This window comes from Malurus melanocephalus, unplaced genomic scaffold, assembly GCF_030028575.1.
Source record: "Malurus melanocephalus ecotype Western Australia unplaced genomic scaffold, MMel_1.1 scaffold_672, whole genome shotgun sequence".
Classification (NCBI taxonomy): Eukaryota; Metazoa; Chordata; class Aves; order Passeriformes; family Maluridae; genus Malurus; species Malurus melanocephalus.
The window spans coordinates 252,632-261,581 of record NW_026623904.1 but is presented as its reverse complement, the minus strand read 5'-3'; positions in this window follow the sequence as shown (position 1 = coordinate 261,581).

Here is an 8,950-nt window from a genome sequence, read left to right as displayed (position 1 = left end):
TGACCTATCGGAGAGGAGAAGGCGGGGCGGTCCCGCCCCCCGCGGTGGCGGAACCGCCTCCCATTGGCTGGCGGCGCGSAACAGCTGCGCGTGGCCACGTGGTGATGTTGTGGTTGCATCAGACGGGCGCGGGCAGATGTTGGGGAGCACATCTGGCGGAGGGGGGGACACTGCGACAGGGGGCTGCTGGAGGGGTCGGGGATGGCCTTAGGGAGGGGATGGGGCGGGGAAAAGTGATGGTGACTCCGTGGTGACACCGCTGACTGGAAAGCGAGTCAGTCCGCCTCTTCACTTCCTTGGCTAAACAGTGCTTTGGAGAGTTGTTTTTCTCTCTTTACAGCATTGAAATCCTCAGCCTTACGGCCTTTGTGCACTGCTGCCTTGGGGGGTCAAATCTACCAGGGAAAACACAAAGGAAAACAAACCCCTGAGCCARTCAGTAAATGACAAATCTTCCAGGAGTCAGTGCGATGACATTACCAGTGCACAGAAACGCTGGGGCAGAGCCTGCAAACCCCATAATTAGATGAGTAATCCTCATGTGAGTGCTGAAGTCATTGGCCCCAGATCCCTTGATGTGCACCGCAGGACTTTTGGAAAATGAGCCACATGCAATACCATCTCCATGAGGCAGATTCCRTGTGGACACATATATCTGCCTGGATKAATTCCCCTTTGCARCATGTGGGCCTTGGAGTGTCTGTAATATTCCCCTGTGASGGAGTTTGAAACCTGCAACTGTGAAGATGATTGATTTTGGGGAGGAAGTAGGAAAACACRCATCTTCAAAACACCACTTTGGAGGGAGGTGGATGGTGCATCGTCCCTAGGACACAAAGCACATGAGTGACWCTGCAGGGGAATAATTTTAAAGACATGTTTAGGGGGAAAACATCTCTTTTTCCAAGGGGCCTAGTGGGAAGTTCTAATAAAACCCAAATGTGAAACAGAAAAGCTGGTTTTGAACGTCCCTRTGGATCAGCATAGTTTGATTTTGAAACAGGGATGTCAGACAGGAAATGGGCTTGTGGAGCAGARWARAGTTTAAAAACAAAACAAAACAAAACCCTTCAACAAACAAAACCAGGGAGACACTGCCTTGTATTTAAAAAAAAGAGCCAGTTTCTGAGCAACAGCTACAGCTGGATGTTTGCTGCTTGGGCAATCACCATGGTTTTAAAGTGAAACCTTGATAAAGCATCCGAGACTTGGGTAATGCAATTATTTTTGCAGCTTGACTGATGCAACCACGTTGGTCAATCCTCCTTTGAGCTCACTGCCTGCAATGGCTGTTTAATCAGCAGAGGTGGGAGAAACAGGGAGTTCTTGTTCTCTGCTACAGCGTGAAAAGCTTTGGTGGCATTTGGAGCAGGTTGGGTACAGCCCTGTCACCACGATGGATGTAAGGTCAGGGCAAGCTGCTCCTCGGGCTGGAAAAGCTTCTGTGTGTTGGTGAAGCCCTTGGAAATCTCAGGGTCTGTGCTCTGGAACACTGGAGCAGTTGGGTGCAGGGTGTGAAAGAGAAGCTGAGGTTCTCTCTGAGGAAACTGTGAACCTTTCTGGTAAAGAAATGAGGTGTCTCTGATGTCTCCAGCATAAAGAAATAGCTAAAGTGATTTTTCAGGAACACAGCTTTGGAGGGAGGTGGTAATTAGGGGAGTAGTTAAATCCCAAGATATTTCTTGGGATTTGAGTATATGTCACACCTGGGGAAAATGGCCTGGCAAGGACAGCAGAGATCCCTGCCAGACCCCAGAAGGACAGTCCTTRTGCTGATGCATGTGTTTGCTGGGAAGAATATATCAGGAATGCTTTCCTGACAATCCTGTGACTGCAGTAACTATTGACAGTAACAACCTCAACTCAGTCATTAACTCTAAACGCAGTCCRGAGTGTGACCATTTGATCTGAAATGTTTTCCAGTGCAGCAAACACGGTGTGAGCGATGTTGGTTTGTGATCTCCACCCTGAGTGTTTGTACTGAAGCCTTAAAGAGGGAACAGAGGTGAAAAAGCTGGGAAATCAATGCTGTGCCCTGAAGGGCCTCTCCCAGCCATGGCACTCTGCTTGCTGCCATTCCAAGGGTGAAGGGTTTGGGACTTTTTGAGAGCTTTTAGGCTTTTCCCCAGCTCAGAGTTTAAATTACAGTTAAGTTCTTCCCTCTTAGATAAAAGCTACTCCTGCTGATAGGTCTGGTATTTTAAATCTGCTATAGGGAAAAAAAAAGATCTTGGCAGAGGTAAATCTGTTAAACATCTTTATATCCTTCRCTGGAATTCCTGATAACCAGAAGCCTGTTGAGGGACTTTTCCAGGGGAAAAATAGGCAGGGGGTAACAGGCAAAAGGTGAATGTGTAATAAGGAAAGYAAGTGTTTCTCAGAGCAACACTTTTCTCCTRTGGAAGGAGTGGGAAAAGGYGGCACAGACACGTTTGCTTTGGGGKKKTTTTTGTTACCCTTCCCAAGTGTAGGTGGAGGAGGAGGAAGGGGCTACAGCTCGACCTTCAGGGGCTTTAACGGCATGAAGTGTTGAGCACTGAAGTGCCAGTGCTGGTTTGGGATCTCCAGACAGACAATAAATGCTGCCATCTGGTGCCCCGAGCAGGCTGCACACAGCCTGGATGCCGGGCCAGCATCACACGCAGCGCTGCTTCCTCACAGGGTTTGTTAAAATCCTGCTCTTTAGATTATCCAATGGATTACCTGCACCTCCAGCAGCAGGAAAAAGCACTGACACCCGAGAGAGTCGAGCAGCCCTGCTAATAGAATGCTAGAAAAACGAAAAGTGGAATTTATACCTGCACTCTCCTCTTGCTTTGATGAGTTATTTATTGTTTCTGTCATGGCAGATAAGGTTTTTTTTTTTCCTCTTATACAATGGAAAAATGAGAAGAAAGCAGAGAGCCGGACTGATTAGCCAGAGGCCATTCTGAGTTTGGAAGAACCCTGATCACAACATCTGGGCACTACAGAAGTCATCACTTCAAAGCTATTTACTATTTCAATATATTATGATTCATATRTCAAATGTAAAAATGTGGGGAAGTAAAAAACAACAGACAGAACACATTTGTGACMGTCACCAGCAGACTGGCTTGTCTTGCTGAATTGTCTGGACAGATTCTGACGTGGTGTGGGKAGGGGAAGRGGCACACAGGAGAGTGTGGSCCACCAGCACAAAGTCTCATCGCTYTCTGTTCAAAGTACAGAAATTGGGAAAGATTCCTGGAGACCCTGAGGGCCATGTGCTGGCACTGACATCAGTCRGGGTGAGGGAAGGACAGGAGCAGTCGTGGCAGACTCCACAGCCAGTCTGGATGTCACCAAGGCTTTGTGAACTTTGCTTTTGGCAGTTGTTCCTTTTCGGTTTCGGGTGCTGACCCTGTCCCAGATCCTGCCAGGGAGGGAACTGCTCGACAAGGTCAGGGAGAGTTTGCAACTGGACACTGCATTTCCTTGTAAGTTAGATTAATGCTCTTTATCTTGTCCTCGCTCTGGCAAATATTCCATTTCCCTAAGYAGCATTAGGACATCACTCTTGCCCTGGTCATGGATTATCTCACTGGAGGCCTGACTCTGCTCACAGGAGCRACACAGGCTCACCTTCCTGTCTCCTTCTGGTGCACACTGGACTCTTCAAAGCTTGGAGTGTTTTCAGCTGAGAATCATAAGACCCGTACCACGAAGAGCAAAGGGGTTAAGACTGAAAGGGAGAGAAAGAAACTTTTGCCTTCCATTTAACTCTTGGATACAGCACTAACTGAAATTCCTCCATAATTATCTAAAGATCAAAAAAATGTTCTGACGTGAGAGATCAGAACGAGTTGCATTGTGAGAAGGAGACTGGGAGCACTGGAGGTCCCAGCAGACAGAGGAACGTCAGGTTCCCACACAGCCTGGTGTGACCAGAGCAAGGAGCAGCTGTGAGGGAGAACTTTGGGAGAGACAGGCTCGCTGCCCAAGCTCTTAGCATGGAAGATTTATGACCTGGGGGACTTTCTCCTCTTTTGTGCTAGAGGAGACAAGGAGGGGTTTGGAGGAGAAGTGGCACAAAACGTTGGGGTAATCAGTGCATTTATGGCAGAGTTCAAACAGAGAATGCAGGGCAGCATCTACACTGCCCACAGCTCTGGGGTGCCCAGAGGCCAGGGAGCATCCAGGGCCATGTGGATGCAGCATCCTGACTTCTGTCACCAACCACACTGGATCAGCTCTCCTGTGACTGCCTGGAAGCTCATTCAAGTAATTCCATGACAGATCCCCATTACTGGAGCGTGCAAACCTCTCATGAGCTTGGATTCCTCCTCAGCCCAGATGGCAATTTTATCATTGTGCTGGAGATGGAGCGAGGCTGAGAGACTTTCACAGGAGAGGCTGGAAATCAGCAGGAGAACAGGAAACTAGAGCTGCATCTCTTAATCATCTTGCTGCTTCAGATGTAAGTGCTGCAGCTGGAGAACTAAAAGAGGCTCCATCATTTTCCTGTGGGCACGCAGTGTGGGCCAAGCAAGCCTGAGCTGACATTTCAAAGACCTTTTGTTTTTCAAGTGGGTTCCTTCCATCTGGGAAAATGCTCTATTATCTTGGGGGGAGGGAGGCAGCAACTTGCCTCAGAAACGGCTCGATTCTGTAGCCAGTTTGTTAGATGTCGGTCCAGACATTGTTTGTGTGTCAGTCCAGACCAAGGAGAGTGGATCTGACCGATGTGTTTACTTTGCCACCTGCTTTCAGAGAAAAGCACATAAGCAAATGACTGTTTTGAATGCTTTTATGTGTGCGTTTATCTTGAGAGAACTCTGTCCCGGCTGATAYTTGGAGAGGGAGCTCTCCCCAGATTATGTTAAAAGCACAAGAACTGAGCATTCTTTTCAATGGGGGTATTTACATTCTGTTACAAAAGAAACACTGGGAGTATTTCACAGGCATTCCCGGAAAAAAGTCGGCGGTAGCTGCACACTATCTCATTGCACTTTAATTTGGTTTGCGTCAGAGAGATCTCAAAGTCAAGAATCACATTTGCAGATGCTTGGGCAGTTCATGAACTGCCGTGGCTGCCCAGAGGTTGTGTAAAGTWAATGATGCAGAACAAAGCCTGTTCACATCCAAACTGCAGGAGGCACAGACCTGCTGCTCTCCTGTCTCCTTCCTTCTCTCTGGAGGCATGAGCCTTGCAGGGGCTTTTTTTTGCCCTGCTTCAGGGGCTGTTTTCTCTCTCCCAGGTCTTGTGGGGCAACCCAACCCTGACCTGGAACTGTTTTCCACAGCATTAAACCCTGTTCTCACTCAGAGTTGAGAAGATGGAGAATCCTTGAAGTCCTTCAGCTTGTGCAGATACACTTGAGTGAGGAGTTCCCAAAAAATATAGTCAGGAGGATGGTTAGAGACTTCTTGCCCCACTGTTGAGGTGGAGGTTGATCACTGATGTAGGACAGAACTCCTTATGTCAGAAGAGAGAACGCTGAGTTAGATTTTACTGGGCTGGGGGGCAGGACGAGCACCATTATCAATGYCAGAATCAGGGTGTCCTGGCTTTTTCCAAATGCCACGGAGCCTGTGGCTAAGCCAGCACAGGAGAGCTGCGTGACACAGCTCTGATAATCACAGCCTCCCTCATGCTGAGCTCTCCAGCACTGACTCAGGAGGTAAAATGTTCCCAGTTTTGCCCCTTGGGTGCTGGAAGCCTTCCAGCTGGGAGCCACGCTGGGAGTCTGAGGGCTGTGCTGCAGCAGGCACGTCTGGCAGATGGAGATGGATTCCCTGACTGGTCTATCTTTTAGATCTGGGCACTTCAGGGCAATTTTTTCCTCGGCTCTTGGTTCTTCTGTTTTGAGTCTAACCAGTCATTTTCTTCTTCAAAGTAACATATGGAAATGGTTTGGGATCTGCTCATGGCAAACTGGTTCTGCACTGGGGACCATTTGACACAGCTGRTGTGCAGCCAGACCAAAGCCTCCCCACACCATCTCTCAGGGGCCACAGGGGCTCTTAGCCCATGAGTCATGRTGGGCTTAGAGCAGGAAGTTCCAGTGCTGTCTTTCACACTGGTTTTGGATCATATCAATTCCTTGCTCTGTTTCTTTAGCACCTCTCATGTGGCAAAAGTACAGATTTTACACTGTAAAACCCATCCTCAGGCTCCCTGGCAAACACTGCATTGCTGGGTGACAARTGTCCTTCTGTCCTTGCATGCAGGTACACTCAAATGTCACACTGGAAGCTGTCAAGCTCCTACAGCCAACTCCCCAGTTTGGCCTGGAACCCAGAGATCCTCAAATAATCTATTGTTAAACAAATTTTTTGTGTGTTTTGGTTTCCAATTTATGGACTTTCCTCTGAATCGTGCTGTTGGGTTGAAGTGAGTCCAAGGTGTGCAGCAGSAAGAAAGGGTTATTTTCAGAGCTAGTTAAAGCTTAAACAAAACACAAGGAGCCCAAAGGACACAGCCTGAGCTCCACCTCTGACATGTCACAGTCCACAGGAGAGTATTTGGAGTGGACATATTCATCCAGGACTTCCAAGGTTTGGTAGCCTCTTAACTTTCATCCAATTGTCTCTGGACGTTTTGAGCCAGAATCTGCCTCAAAGTCATGCATCAGCATTTCTTGGTTTAAAAAGGAGAGAAATCAGGCTGCTAAAATTTAGGAAATCCCATCTGCAAGTCCATGTGGTGACAAATGGTGAATCAAAGCCCCTYGCTGGGCTCATCTTGCCCCATCCACGCTCAGATTGTGCCAGTATTTACCAGTATCAAACTTGATGTCCCAGCACGACAGACACATGGTGGCCATTGTCACTGAAGCCACTCCCTGCCAGCTTGCTTGCCACTGGCATTTGAACCAGGAAAGATTTGTCTAAAAACCAAATATAATGTTGCTTTAGCACAGCCTCTGCTACAGCATAGGAGAGAAAATTATTTAGAAAAGTGGCTCTGTGTTGTTATTCAGTGAAACCAGAGGCAGCCAGTAAGTTCTCACCTTCACCCCTCTTCACAGGCTGCCTCACAGCACATTTTTTACATCTGTTGGACTTTCCCTGGCAGCCTGGGCAGCACTCCTCTGCTCTCCAGCAGSCACAGCCCCGGGCAGAGGATTGCTCCATGAGAAACTGATGCACAAAGTTGTTTGAAATGAAAAGTTGTGGGAGTAGCRCTGACGGTAATGCGAGTTATTTACTCAGCAATGCTTAATTGGATGGTTAAGACCAGGATCTGACTGTAATTCAGACCAGACCAAATGGAGCAGGGCTTTGTTTGCTTTTAATTTCCCTTACGTCTTTGGTGGTGTGAGAATTAGCACATGGGGACGTTGGAGCATCACCTTATGGAAGTGTGGAAGTGGAAGACTTAATTTTGAAAGATCAGTGCTGATTCACTGGGGGAATTTGAACCTGGGCTGGCATCACAAGGCTCCTCCTGAAAGCTGGTTCTGTTCCTTTCCTYGCTCTCCTGGCTCCAGAACTCCGCCAGGGATTACATCAATGCTCTACAACAGAATACTTGTTTCACTAAGAAAGAGAACGTTGCAGAACAGGTTTTACACTCAGGGCTGAGCTTTGTTCCAGATGGGATCTATCCCAAAACAGCACCGGGACTTGTCCAAACAAGGAGGAGTGAGATGTGACACTAGCAAGCAGCTTGTAAAGAAAAAAAGTGGAGGTAAAAAGCCAAAAAAGAAATGTGTAGGTGGGAATGCAGACAACTTTTTGTGTTCAGAAACTTCCAGGAGTTTTGAGTTACAGAAGGAACTATTCTGTAGCCAAGAGAGTAAGTAATTTGATATTTAATGGCGCTGTACTCTGACAGTGTTTGACAAATATTAGTCATYCTTATTTATATTTTTTGTTAAAAGTACCAGCTTTGGGCTTAATGTCAGGAAATCCTGGACCCTGGCTTCGAATTAACCCAGATCAGACAGAATTTATCCAAGATTTGGGGAATGTGAGATCAGAGACTCAATTGGGTCTGTCGGAAATGCAGGTCCAAGATCACACCCAAATTATTGCTCTTTATTTCTTTAATGTAAGAGCTAACAAACAAGAAACCCCACAGCAGGTAACTCCTGATGGCTTGTGTGTCACTGCACAAACACCACTATCTTCTTATATCAAAATATACATTACACTCTTGCCATTAGGTGTAATTTCCATTGTACATTACGTGATCCTCCTTTATAGTTTAGGCACAGGTTGGTTGAAATGATGTAACATTTGAGTGAAGAGCTGAGTTATGTTCTGCRTTGCAAGATCAGCAAATGCCCAATCCAGGGTTCATTTCTAGGGATCCTTTCTCCGTGCCAACCAAGCCGGGATCTTCGGTGACTTTCCTATTTTAAGTGATTTCTTACAGCTTGGAGCAGACAMAGGGAAGGGAGTCAAAGGGTTCATCTCAGCCATAAAGACACGTGAAATAATTCCCCAAGCGGATTTAAAGCGATTATAGTGAAATCGTTTATTTCCCTCCACCTACAGCAATCTCCCAGCTCCAAACCGGGTCGTTTCCAGGCCGGGTCCGCCAGCACCCGCAGCTCTGTCGGTGTGAAATCGATAATCCGGCGAGTCCCGCTCCCCTCAGTGGATCCCGCCCCCCTCAAGGGATCCCGCTCCCCTCAGCCATTCCCGCTCCCCTCAGGTGATCCCGCTCCTCTCAGGGGATCCCGCTCCTCTCGGCCGTTCCTCTCTCCCCTCAGGGGATCCTGCTCCCCTCAGTGGATCCCGCTCCCCTCAGGGGATCCCGCTCCTCTCGGCCATTCCCGCTCCCCTCAGTGGATCCCGCTCCTGTCAGCCATTCCCGCTCCCTTCCGGGGATCCCGCTCCTCTCAGCCATTCCTGCTCCCCTCAGTGGTTCCCACTCCTCTCGGCCATTCCCGCTCCCCTCAGTGGATCCCACTCCTCTCGGCCATTCCCGCTCCCCTCAGTGGATCCCGCTCCTCTCGGCCATTCCCGCTCCCCTCAG